We start from the raw sequence: 13,658 nt of genomic DNA on the forward strand, positions 1-13,658 counted from the left end.
TTATAATGGGACCTCAGTAAATCATTTATTGTCATGCCCCGCCCCGCAAACGACACCCAAAGTGGGCCCGAGTCGGCGCGACCACGTGGCATTCCACACAGAAGACCAAATCACACCTTACAACCTGTCAGAAATAAACACTCAGCGGAAGACTTATCACCTTAACAAAAAAATGAGTCAACGTATTGACCAACCAACCACAACATCGCACAACCAAGAAACAACATCTACATTAGAGTACTTTAAAAATTCTATACTACAACACATCCACCAACGACTTACTTACAACTTGAATAAACCAACTTCATCATCAACCACCTACAACAAACTCGACCATCCATAACGTCCAATGCTAACCTCAAATAGAATGTCAACCATCGACCAAACTTAATTACAACCTATACAATTTAAAAAAAACTTTAACTATCCTTAGCTACAACTCCTTACAAATTAAGTTCTGTATCAGATAAGGCACTCGACAACAACGTAACCAAAACCCCACCTAACGCTAGCAAAAACACCTCAACACGACGACCTGTAGTGGACCCACTCTAAGCAACCTGCTACCTGACAAACCAAAAAGGAAAGCCAGAGTGTGTGAGATATGGAAATGCTCAACATAATACCACAATACCTGAAGGAATATCAACATGAATACACATCATCAATGTAACTGAAATACTAGAATGTATACAATAGTTATAATCAACATATCCACCCAACTGAGCAATAATAATCAATGCACGACAATATGAATGTAATCACATCATATGCAGTGGCACGTCTGTCACATCCCATGTACCCAAGGTATTGTGTCCCGCACACTATATTCTCATTCACCGTTAATTAGACGGCACGACCCACGACATGGTGTGACTCACTCCACAATCTTTAAACGGGTACAATCAATACATCACAACATGCATATCGATAACTAAACCTCGGTTAGCATGATATACAACCTCCAAGCATACATATCATCATGCATGCATATCAACAGCTAAATCATCTGTCAGCATGATATACATCCACCACTATAGTAATATCCCATAAAAATAATCATATCGAAAGCTAATTACGATTAGCAGGATATGCACTCACCATCACAACAATATCTCATAAAAGATAACCACATCGAAAGCTAACTACGATTAGCAAGGCATACACTCACCACCACAACAATATTATATTGAGAAGAATCATATTAAACACATTCACCTTTGTATCGACCGAGGTACGCCAAACTTACGGTTTCGACCTCTCCCAATTGACTAGGTTGACACCTAACCACAAATTAACCATATCAGTTTATTGAACGCTTAAACGTCAAAACTAACTCCTAACAATAATCTATAATACCAACAATAGATTAAAGATGCGTAACGTATACTAGCATGTCCATCTCAAAGGTTTAGAAGTGTCCCTAAACAAGCGTAACACTCAAACACCACATAACCCCTACATTTGGTTTGAAATCTACGACCAGCGTGTCGTATTCTGCTTATAACTTTTTATAAGGTTAAAACCAGATTATGAAACTACCACCATTAGAAATTAAACCTCCGGTACATGAATTTTTATATAAAATTTGTTAAAAACGGAGTCCGAACGATAAAGTTATGCTCATCCAAAGTTACACAAAAATCTGTCCAAAATCACAGATTCTGTCCGTCTATCAATTTCAAATCAAAAACTGATTTAACTTGGTACAAAACAAGCCACAAACCCTATATATTCCGAAAGGTATACGAGTCTAGTTTCAGAATCAACAACCCGTGCGCTAACCCGATACCCGAGCTAAAAGATATGACCATTTTCTCAAAATGTGTTAATGCAGCAATTACAAAACCCAGCAGTGTCACACAAATATGTAAAATCCGCCAACACTAGAATACGCATCTAATAAATTCCAAATTTGGTACACACCATTATCACTTGTCAAAGTTCATTCCTGATTTTTTTCAGATTTTTCAAAATAAAGGAACCTAATCAAAATCACCTCCAAACTCAGAAATTCTGTGCAGCAAAGCACAATTTTCAGCAGAACAGTCGGTATTCAAAAAGTCATTAAAAATTGAATACTTAATACTTTTTAGTAATTCCAACGCCAAAACATCACCAACTTATCAAACTTTCAGAATCATAAGAACCCAGAACCAGGAGGATTGCTTAACTATAAAAAAATTGATAAAAGACACAGCTCTGTAAGCTGTCTGCTAAAAAATAGGATCCTAACCACAGTTAGGTTTATGATTTTTATCTTTTTCTAAACCTCTTGGAAAATTATGAAAATTTACCACCGTATACTAGACACATAAATGAACATTCAGTAAAAATTAGAGAAATTCGTAAGCTTTCTAAGTACCTTGAATAATTTTATAAAGAACAACCCTGCACATGTCTTTCTCTTCTTCTTCTTATCATCTCTCTCTCTCTCTCTCTCTCTCTCTCTCTCTACGTAGAAACAAGATACGTATGGAGAAAGATAAATAATATCCCCAGTATATAAGGGCACAAGAAAATTTATCACATGCAAACGGAATCACGTCCTAACTTATGCTCCAATAACAAATCACACACAAGACCCTCGTAAGTTCTATTATTTATGATTTAAACCCCTAAAACACATAATTCAATTAAAAGTAATTGAAATAACGAAATATCCAGGGCGGGTATTACATTTATTGTAATAATCAAGGCCGTTGATTTGGTTGTTATTGTTAATTTAGTTATTTTTGGAAATTTTGGGCTCCATCCGATTTATTCCGGTTTATGAAGCTCTTCAATTGGTAAAAAAAATTCAACATAAGAATGATAACTTATGTCCGACAAAGTTTGTAACTATAAGCAATTTACTTCATTTTTGGCAAAAATGATCTAATCTCGCTTACGCAAAAGATAGACGGTTCTGATTTTGAAAAAATAGATAAAGCGGTCATCGAGTTGTGAACTATAGGACTTTAATACCTACGTAAGCATCGAATGTGTTCTGATCATGTGGTTGTCGACATCCGATTTTCACTGAAGTTGGCAACAAATGTAGAAACGATAAGATGTGCAATCTTAACGGTTTAGATCGGTCATCAGAAAAAATTATTGAACAACTTCCTTTAAAATCTATATGTTGAACCTTATTGTTTCTAAACTAAGGTCTTGTGCTTTTGTATAATGTACAATACTCATACGATCGCAATACAATCACGACGATCGATACCGTCCATTTTGTTTTGCTTGGTATTTCAATTGTTCTCGTAAATTTTTTGGTCTACCGAGTTTAGAATGCCCTTTTATTGGGACGTAGATTCATTATTAGAATGACATTTTACATCCGATCAAGTATGTGTAAGAGATTGAATTCATTTTTGGCATCAGTTTTCTAATATTTGTTACGTAAAACATAGACGGTCCCGATTCGAAAAAAATAGCCGAGGCGGCCCAAGAGTGGTGCAATGTGGGACTTTAACGCTTCTGAAAGCACCAAATGTGTTTTGATTATGTGGTTGCCAACATCCGATTATTACCGATTTTGGTGACAATGATTAAAAATCAACAAAATGTTAAATCCCATCAATTTAGATCGAGAATTCGGAAAAAAAAATAGTTGCCTAATGTCTTTAAAATTTATACATTGAACTTTTTTGATTATGAAGCAAGGTTTTGTGTTGTAGTCTAATGTACAGTAGCCACAAGACCGCATCACTATCACGACGATTGATACCGTTAATTTTGTTGTGCTTGCTGTTTTTATCATTCTCATAAATTTTCGGGTCTAACGGATTTTGAAAGTCTATTCATCGAAACGCAGATTCTATATTGTATGTCCAATTATCCGATTAAGTATGTAACTGGGCCCGCCCATACAAGGAGAATCCCCCAGATTTTTGAAATTAGGCGTTAAAACTTGGATACGTGGACGATCCACGACCAAGTTCTCAGGGAAAAATGTGAAAAGTACCAACATTTTACTGTTGAACATAATCGGAAAACTTATATTAGATCGGAAAAAGTGAAAAGTACCAACTTATAATTTTTTTTTTTGTACTGAAATACTAAATTTAGTAAAAAATTGGAAACTGTAATATTAAATCTTTTTTTTACTCTCATAGTTAATCCTTAATTTCTTAAACTCATAACTAAATAACTTACAAAAATTATTATTGATTTACTATTTTTCTTTGTCTGCTGATTTTGCTACTCACTTTTTTGTTAACTTCGCTCCCATGCAAGTGTATTTTTGGTAAAATCATTTCCCTTTTCTTTTTCAATCTACTATTACGTATATATGATTTTACTTGAAAATCCCTATTATTAGTTGGAAAGGAATATATGCCACCAAAACTATAATCTTATCCTTTTTATAATACTTGTAATATTAATATACTATTATTATCTTTCCTTATCTTTTGCTTTTCAATATTTACCACATGAAGCATATTATAAATTAAATTATTTTTCTTTGCAACAATAATCTTTATTCCCCAAACTCGAATTCTCAATATCTCCAATTCACCTCAACACTATTATATCCTTACGATGAACAATAATGAATCCGAAGTTTCAAATATCGATAATTATTAAACGAAATAAAATTTCAAAAAACTAAACATACCCGTATTTATATATACTTTAAATATTATTGTTTCCTTTACTTAACATAAATAAGAAATATTTTCATTTTCTTTTATTTTCTTTTCTTTTTTCTTATTATATTCTCACACTTAATTCTTAATTTCTAAATTTTCTAACTTTCTTAAATAACTTATAAGTTGTTATTAACTTACTTTTTTTTTCTTCTATTACTTATAAATTAGTATAAATATTTTCTACATGAGTTTACAAATCCATTCACTTTTATATCATTCATAAAAATATACTAGTTTATCCTTTTATAATACTCGTATATTGATTTATTTTTATTTACTAATTTTTCTTTTCAAGATTTACTAAATGAACCATGTTATTAATTAAATAATATATATATATATATATATATATATATTTACAATCACCAATTCTAAAGATCATTAGAATATAGAAGGAACAAATTTGAGTACACATATAATCTACTTTTGTACAAAAACTCATGATTTCTTCACTTAATTTAACAGAAAAAATTAAAGTACGATATAACTATTACGTTTTGTACCCAATCAATATTACACATTTACTAAACTAATATTATGTCAGTCGTGTCTCAGAATAATAATATCATAAGAATTATAAAATAAATATCATTAGGACCATCGTCTTCGTAAATAATATCAAATTGTGTGTCGGGCCAAAAATAATATCAGAATGGCTAAAAATGCAGAAAATGCATGCTATTTTTTTCTGTTTGGGCTCCTTTCAAGCCCTATTACCTAGTCAAAACTACTCTATTATACTTAGGGAGAGTGGGAAAATAGTTATCTACCTCGGGTTCGGTCGAAACAAGCTTAAAACAGGTTTTTCAAAGTTTTTCGATTTCGCGGGGAGACGACGGGGCATGGGGGTTTGGGCTCGGTTCAGGGCAGTTAGTGGTGGTTTTGGGCGGCTTTTGGTGGGTAAGGAAGTTTGGAAGTGGTAATTCGGAGTTTGGGGTGGTGTAGGTGAGAAACCCACTTTTCTCTCTCTATGCAAGGGCAGAACCACTTGGAGGCTCCACTGGGCTATAGCCAAGGTGGTTTTTCAAAAAACCCAAAAATAAAATAAAATTATATGTATATTTTTATTCCAAATAATTTTAGCCCAATTCCTTTGTTTTTAGTCCAGCCCATTTTGGTCCTACCTTCTCAGCCTCTCTGTAAACATGACGTTTTCTCCTTCTCACCTACGTTCTTTCTATTCTTGTGTTCTCTCCCTCTCTACCACCGTCAAGGTCTGGGTTCTTGTTGATTGTGTTAGCCTAAAAATTTCTATGAAAACCTTATCGATTTTGATGATAACAAAGTAAATTTTATTGAAGAGAAATATAATTAATATTATTTGCTATTGATTTGAATAATGTTTATTTTGTAGAATTTGATTGAGCTACACAAGGAAATTCTCTACATCAAAACTCCTATCTCCAATAGTCAAGATTGAAATTAAAAGGAAGAAGATTAAAGACAAATCTTCTCCTAAGTTTTGATTGGCTATAAGGACTCCTATGGAAAGCAAATATTAATTAAGGAGGAACGTAGAAGATTACTTGGAGCTTAATTATGTCTAATGGCTAAATAATGGGAACAAGTCAAGTGGATCGGAGTATGGCTTCCCAATGGGTTCAACGGCTAGTACACAAAAGGAATGGATTTGTGTGGACTTGGACATGTTTCCAATCAAAGGCATAATGTATCAGAGTATTTTCAATTGTGATTGAATGCTTCCAACGTTCATATGTTGAAGACTATATACAAGGCCAAGGAAGAAAAAAGGCATAGACCAGTGAGCTTCACGGAAATATTCTAAGGAATACACCAATCTCTCAGTACTCTATTCTTTCATCTTGACATCCATACACTTGTGTGAGAGAGTTCTTATTTTGATCTTTATTGTAAAAGGGATTGTACACTATTATTCATACTCTTGTGAGTGATTTACTCTTTGTGAGTGATTTTGGAAAGAAAATCACTTGGTGGTTAGGTGTTACTAGCACCGGAGTCAAAACTAGTTGGGTTAGGTGTGACTAGCACCGGAGTCAAAATTAGTCGGAGCGACTGGGGATAGATTGCTCGTTGTAAAGGTTGTCTAGGCGAAGCTAGAAGATTGTAACTATTGGAAATAGTGCATCAAATCCCGAGTTGGACACTTGGGGAGTGGATTAGGCCGTGAAGTTGCGGACCAAAGCACTATAAATCCTTGCGTTTGATTCTCTCTTCCCTACTTTCTTTATTTTCCGTTTTGCATATCAATATTGCATGAGTAGAATAGAACATCATTGAAATTGGAATTGTAGTTGAATAGATTGCAATTAGTTTTTTTAAATTCCGTGTTATATTTGAGATACCCAATTCACCCCCCCCCCCCCCCCCCCTCTTGGGTTGCTATTTGGGCCAACAGATTGTTTACAGCTGAAAATCCAGTTAAATCAACTCAAGGAATTTCATGAAAACCCAATAAAATTGGCTAGTGTGCTTAGATTTACTATTATGTTGTTAAATGCAAATAACTAATCGGTGTGCTTAGATTTTTATTAATTTAGTTGATGCAGAACACTAAATTATATGAAACATGAAAAAAAACTAGAGCATTTTTTGAGATTTGTTGATATCTAAGGGTTTTTATGGGAGCGTTTTTTTTCATATTACGCATGTTAAATATCACTGCATTAACTCTTAAAAAATAAATATCCGATATCTTCACTCGTTTTAATCTGGACATTCACAATATGCGAGGTCAAGGGTATGATGGTGCTAGAAATATGTGCGGTGCATGAATAGATTACGTACAAGCCTTATTTCATAGAGATTACCAGTATATGCATATTATACACGCAGTTTTACCCACCAATTTTTTTTGGGATTAGCCCAGGGCAGAATCAATTCCTGGTTCCGTCATTGTCTCTATGGTTTCTCTTACTAAACCTCCATGGCCAGAGTTTGGTTTCCCTATTCCTCTACTGGGTTTGGACGTGCTAAGGGTGAGAGAGGTGTGTGTTTGCTGTGCTTTCGAAGGTGAGGGAGGATGTGGTATTTACAGAGGAGTTTGGAGGGAGAGGAGAGAAGAGAGATGGCCGGAGGTGGTGGTGGTGGTGGCTAGCTGGAAACAGATGAAATGTGGATGATAAAAATGTTAACCGTGGTTAAAGGGGCTAAAGGTTTTTTTTTTTTTTCCCAACTAATGACCGGGTTCTATGGGTGTCAAGTTTTTTTTGTTATGCCTTAATTATATATTTAATGGTTTTAGTTATGCTTCAACTGATTTTGTCATGTCATTTTTTACGGTGTCTCCAAAACGGAAGGAGGCACCTAAGCGCTTCCCCAAAGAAAAAACCTCCTTCGTTGCGCTCTCATCCTCTGCTTGAGCAGACTCTTCGGAATCTTCACTCAGCCCTAGATCAGATGGCCTTTCTTTTCTTCCACCTCAACAGATAAAAAGTTTAGTTTTTTTTTTTTCTAACGGAGAAATAAAAACAAATGGGAATGACTTCGGTGTCCCCAGTCATTTTGGGGACACTGTAACTTTTGGCATAACAAAACCATTATGAGTATAACCAAAACTCATTATGAGCATAACCAAAACCATTATGAGCATAACAGAACCATAGCAAGACATAACTTGTTTGTTATGCCTTGGTTGGGTTTGGTTATGCCTTGGTTGGTTTTTTGGATATTCCTTGATTATACCTTGTTTGGGTTCTGTTATGCTTGTAATGGGTTTTAGTTATGCTCATAATGGTGAAGTTATGTCAAAAATTACGGTGTCCCTAAAATGACCGGGGACACCATAACATCATCCCAAACAAATAGTAGCTTATTTATTGTTGAACTCTGCTACAGGTACAGCATTTGCTGCACAGCAGCCATGCACAGATCCGTTTTGCGCTCGTCTCGGGTCTCGCAAAGATGATCGGAGCCGCTCATTTTGTTCCAAATGCGTCGTTTATGGTCCCTGTAAAAAATCACCTCAATCCGATATCGGGAAGGGTGTTTACGAATCATCCAACTTTGCTTCAAAATTTTGGAACAAAATGAGCGGCTCCGATCATCTTTGCGAGACCCGAAACCAGCTCAAAACGAATCTGTGCATGGCTGCTGTGCAGCAAATGCTGTTCCTGTAGCTTTTCTGTTTATTGTTTGATGTGGGGCTCGGCCTAGAATATATTCGGTCCCCTTCAGTACCGAGCTCCCTGCGGGGATTCCCTATCTCTCAAATTCTAACATTCCCATAACTTCTCTGACTCAAAATCAAAATGTTGGAGGGACCATAAAGTCTCGCATGTTGCACACCATCACCCTGTCCCTATCGGTTTAGTTGAAACCCAAACAAGTTACTCCAATATTGTTTTTGGGATAACTCAAAGTGTTCGGGCAGCTTACACATACTTCTACTAATTCTGGGGATCAATCTTACTGACCTATTTGCGGAGGCCCTAATTAAAGCCAGAGCAAAAGTTTGTATAGATTGGCCTCACAAGAGTTGATAGTACCTTAAAAGTTTCAAACTTGAGACCTAAGGAGGGAACAAACTCCTAAATCTCATATCTTGACCACTAGGCCAATCCTTTAGAGTTTTTGAGGAAGTAATCTTTGCGTTGTCCTTCATGAGTGAAAAGCTTAACTAAAAATTAAGGATAATTCAGTAATTCCTCATGAACGAGGATAAGAAAGGAATACATATGGATAAAAAAGGAATGCTACACATCCAGGGTTACCCTAGTGGTAAGGGCGAATGATTGAATTTGAGAGAATTCCCCTTGGTCAGGGGTTCGATTCCCCACCAGGTGAGTACCTGATAGTAAGTGAGGGGCCATGACTAGTGTGGCCGCACTAGTTCTCCCGAGATTTGGATTGCGCAGTCAAGTCCAATTGTGACTCAATTGTAGGGCTGTTTCTTGGTTATTAAAAAAAAAGAATGCTAAAAATTATTTTCCGCAAACTCCACATAATCTACACATTGAATACATTTTCAGTATTCGTTGACCCTTACAAATTTTTTTTAAGGAATAGAATTTTAGTACTCTCCATTTAGCTATAGAGACTAGAGGTGCACATACATCTGACCTGGCCGGGTTCGGGCAGCACTTACACTGTATAGTCGCGAGGCTTTTGCATGCCCAAATCTGGCCGGAAAAGTCCTCGATCGGAGGTGATCACCGGAAAAAGTCGCCGGCTGGAGGTGGTCGTCGAAAAAATTACCGGCAGGAGGTGTTTGCCGACTGGAAGTGGTTGTGCAATGGAGGTGGGAGGGGGTGGTTGCATTTAATGAAGGGTAAAAGGGTAATATTCATATAAGATTATCCTTTAAAGATAAATAAAAATTAAGTTCATCCTTAATGGAAATTAAGTCTAGATTTTTTAGACCGAAAGGTAATTTTCTGTTCATCTATCAAACCCGTCCAATTAGCCCATATATTTTTGTAAAGTATGGTGCCAAGTATATAAATTAATCATCCTCATTAATATATATTGGAGTTTACAACCGTAATAATGATTATAATTGTACGAAGACCAAGTAGTACGTACATATGTAAGTAGGAGTATTAAAATAAAGGGTATTGTGTATATGTAAGTATGATGGTAGCTTTTCTTTACCTTTTTACTGTTTTATTTTTATTTTTTACAGTGTAAACATTTAATGCACGTCATTGTTATTTTATCGGGTCGGACCTGACCGGACTTGAGTTTAGAAGATATTCTCAAGCTCATTTCATTAACTAAATGGGCTTAAAAACTCAATCCAACCCAACCCGATAGGCCTAAACACATATCCAAATCCTTAAAAACACGAGTTGGGTTAGACGGACTAGCGGGCCAGTATGCATCCCTAGTTTAGACTATTTTTATGTCCTTATTCTTTTTTATTTACAAAATACCTAATTTTCTAATTAACCTCTCCCCTAATGAACGGCAAATTTCTAATTTCATCTGATTAAAAGCAAAAACAAAAAGTCCACGTGAATGAATGAAAAGTGCTAAAATTATTTTCCTTTATCGCAAGTGCATTATTCTTCATTCCCCCGCTCAATGGCTGGCTCATCCAAATCGCCCGTGACTCCACATTGAGAAGGGGGGTTTCAGTGGCAAGGATACGTGATGCGCCAGTCCGTCTTTCCATCACGTTAATGTGTGCTTCATACACTTTGTGATAGAGACTACACAAATGAATGATGCAAACATGATTTGGAGAACGACGACCCCGTTCGTTTTGGTATTTTGGAAAAGTAGGCAATGAGTATAGGAATAAATAGAGTAATGATTAAAAATAGAGTTAATGATTGAAAAGAGATAGAGTGAAAAATGAGAATAATAATTAGAATTCAAAATTCAAAATCCTTAAACGAACGGAGTCCACGTGTCCTTGCTTTGGGAGCATTGGATAACTTTTCCTTCCCAATCTCTCTCATGTTATGTCAACACTATAAAAGTGGGGCATGAAATAAACTAATAAAAGTACTTCTTGTGGGGTAGAGTTGTGTTATTAAAAGGCATGAGAGAGACCCAAGCCCATCATTATCGCCTCCAATTACAATTTTGAAAGTAAAGTCCAGGGTGATCAAAAAAAAGCAAGCCGCTTTCGGCCTAATTGATACCTTTTATGTCCGTTTCCAAAAAAAAAATGAAACATCAACTGTGATTTTATTTTTTGCAAAGCAAAAGGGTGGAGAAGGCAGTAACTAGACATAGCAATCCTCCTGTGGGCGTGATCATAGGGACACTAGACCCGCGACGAATCTTGGAAAGGATCAAAGAGCCATAGCAACTACGGCCTCACCAAAGACTAGCGGGCCAAAGCCAGGCTGATTAGAAAGACCAAATTCGAGAGGGCGTCGTTACTACGACTCAAACTCGAGACCTCCTGACTCTCCCAAACTCAATGGGAGTACGCCTGGACCAACTTTGTTGTGACCAATTTTTCCTCAATGGGTGAGGCAGCGGATTCAATGGGTGGAATGTGGATCCACTACAATTTCCTCTCTGACTGTTGGGTGGAAGCCCAGCCCAAAAGTTTATGCTCATCATCTATTGCGTACTATCTATAAGAGCACCAGGCCCAACGTATGTCCAGTCCAATACGTACGTTATTAACTTACGGGTCAATCCTTTTTCCAGAAATGTTCGGTTTGAGTTTTGAGAGTAATGACTGGAGATAAATAAATAAATAGAGAAAATTTATTGAAAATCGTGCGCAGGAGTTTTAAGACCCAAAACGAATAAGTTTGCCATTGTAACAATACGGGCCATTGTGTAATTTTGGACAATTTTACCATTGTACAGGTCACCGGATGGAGTTGTCGCCGCTGGAAAAGTTGCCGCTGCACAAACAATGACGGAACTGTGTATGGGCGAGGCCACGGCTCCAGCGTTGTTTCGGAATTTTTTTTTTCAAATTTCAATATTGATATTATTATTTTTATTTGTTAAGAATACCTAGATATTGTATTTTGTATTGCATATTATTTAGGCATTTAAATACTTTAAGAATGTGTTCATTTTGAGTCTCAAAATCCAATTTCTTTCTCTACACATGGTCTGCCATAAGTTTTCTTTCAAATTATTAATTTCATTTCTCTTTTGATCTCTCTCAACTCATTACCCAAGAAACCTCCATCAAAATCTAAACCAAACAAAATATTAGATTTTCGAACCTTGAAATTTTAAAATTTTCTTATTCATAGTTCGGCCCCCGCGTTTATCAAATTTTGGTTCTGTCCCTGTGCACAAACCACTCGACTTTTCCTGCAAAAAAAAAAAAAAGTGGCAAAATGGTCAGTACAGAAGTGTAAAAGTCCTTATTGGTGGATGGAAAACCAATGGGAAGTGATTTTCACACCACCCTTTTCGATATTCACGCTTTCTTGTTGAGCGTTGAAAATGTACTTTTTTTTATGCTGAAAGACAAAAAAGAACCGTAATAATTTGGTAAGTAAAATAGAACCGGTTATTAAAAAAATTTTAAAAAATGGGGATCCCCTGTCCCAAATTTTACGTTCCACTCCCCTCCTTGTTCCTCATCCCTTCCGAAAAGAAATCTTTTTCCAAATCGAATTCAAGCTACAAGCAAAAACTCTCTCTAGACCACAGGCTATATATATACACTGACGCATAGAAGCATCGTTCATTCGTTACCATGCCAGCGAGAGGATCATCATCATCATTATAATTACTATCTACTGATAATAAGAGGAGGAAGAGATCAGCGCTGCAGAGCTCCGATGGCTCTCTCTTCCAACTTAAGACTTATGATGACAATAACTTGGCTGGGGAGGGCGGACGCGAAGATGTGGTGGCGGAGCTACCCCACTCCTCCGGCGGGGATGTCATCGGCAAGGTCATGGAGTACTGCATTGAACGGTCCTTGACGCTGTCAAAGCACTTGGGAGCCGGGCAATAGATAGACGGGAAGACGATCGTGGAGAATTTGTGGCGTTGCGCGGCTCGTGCACTAGAGATCGAGGAGGAGGAGGCGGCGGTGGCGGTGATCCCTCACGATTTACTGGCGGAGGAGGTGCTCACTAGGCTCCCAGCCAAGTCTCTGATGCGACTCAAAAGCGTGTCCAAGCTATGGTGCTCCACCATCTGCGACCCTTGCTTTGTCAAGGCACATAGTGCATGCTCTCGCTCTCGTTCTGCTGGCGGCGACCTGTTATTGGTGTGTCCTTCTGATCATGACGATACTAACCTCTAGTTTGATTTCTTCCGTGCGAGCCTCCCCCAACCCTCCTATCCCCAATAATGACGCCGATGGATGTACCGATGGTTCACCAATTCACTGTGTCCCGCACAATTGCAACATTGGAGTCATGAAGGAAGAAATATTTGATGTGCTCCATGATTATGATGCAACTACGGAAGTAGTCAACGGCATCGTTTGTTTTTATTCGCGAAGCCATTTGCAACGTCTCTACTCATGAAATCGTGGAGATTCCTCCTCTCGCTTCTTCGTTCGATCGTCATGATCATTATCTTCAACTTGAAGAGCACTCTGTGTGGCCCGTGATCCTTGATCTTCTCCTCCGCTGGCGGCTTGATGGTTAT

General features: G+C 37.1%; 1 long non-coding RNA gene across 1 annotated transcript; it reads right to left on the reverse strand.

Moving 5' to 3' along the window:
* Positions 1 to 278: 278 nt before the first annotated feature.
* Positions 279 to 1,601, reverse strand: LOC131308623 (uncharacterized). The gene is made up of 2 exons (XR_009194513.1): positions 1,219 to 1,601; positions 279 to 567 (listed from the first exon to the last, which is right to left on the reverse strand). It is a non-coding gene; the product is annotated as an uncharacterized LOC131308623 (long non-coding RNA).
* Between the last annotated feature and the right edge of the window lie 12,057 nt (positions 1,602 to 13,658).

The sequence above is a fragment of the Rhododendron vialii genome, chromosome 11a, assembly GCF_030253575.1.
Source record: "Rhododendron vialii isolate Sample 1 chromosome 11a, ASM3025357v1".
NCBI lineage: Eukaryota > Viridiplantae > Streptophyta > Magnoliopsida > Ericales > Ericaceae > Rhododendron > Rhododendron vialii.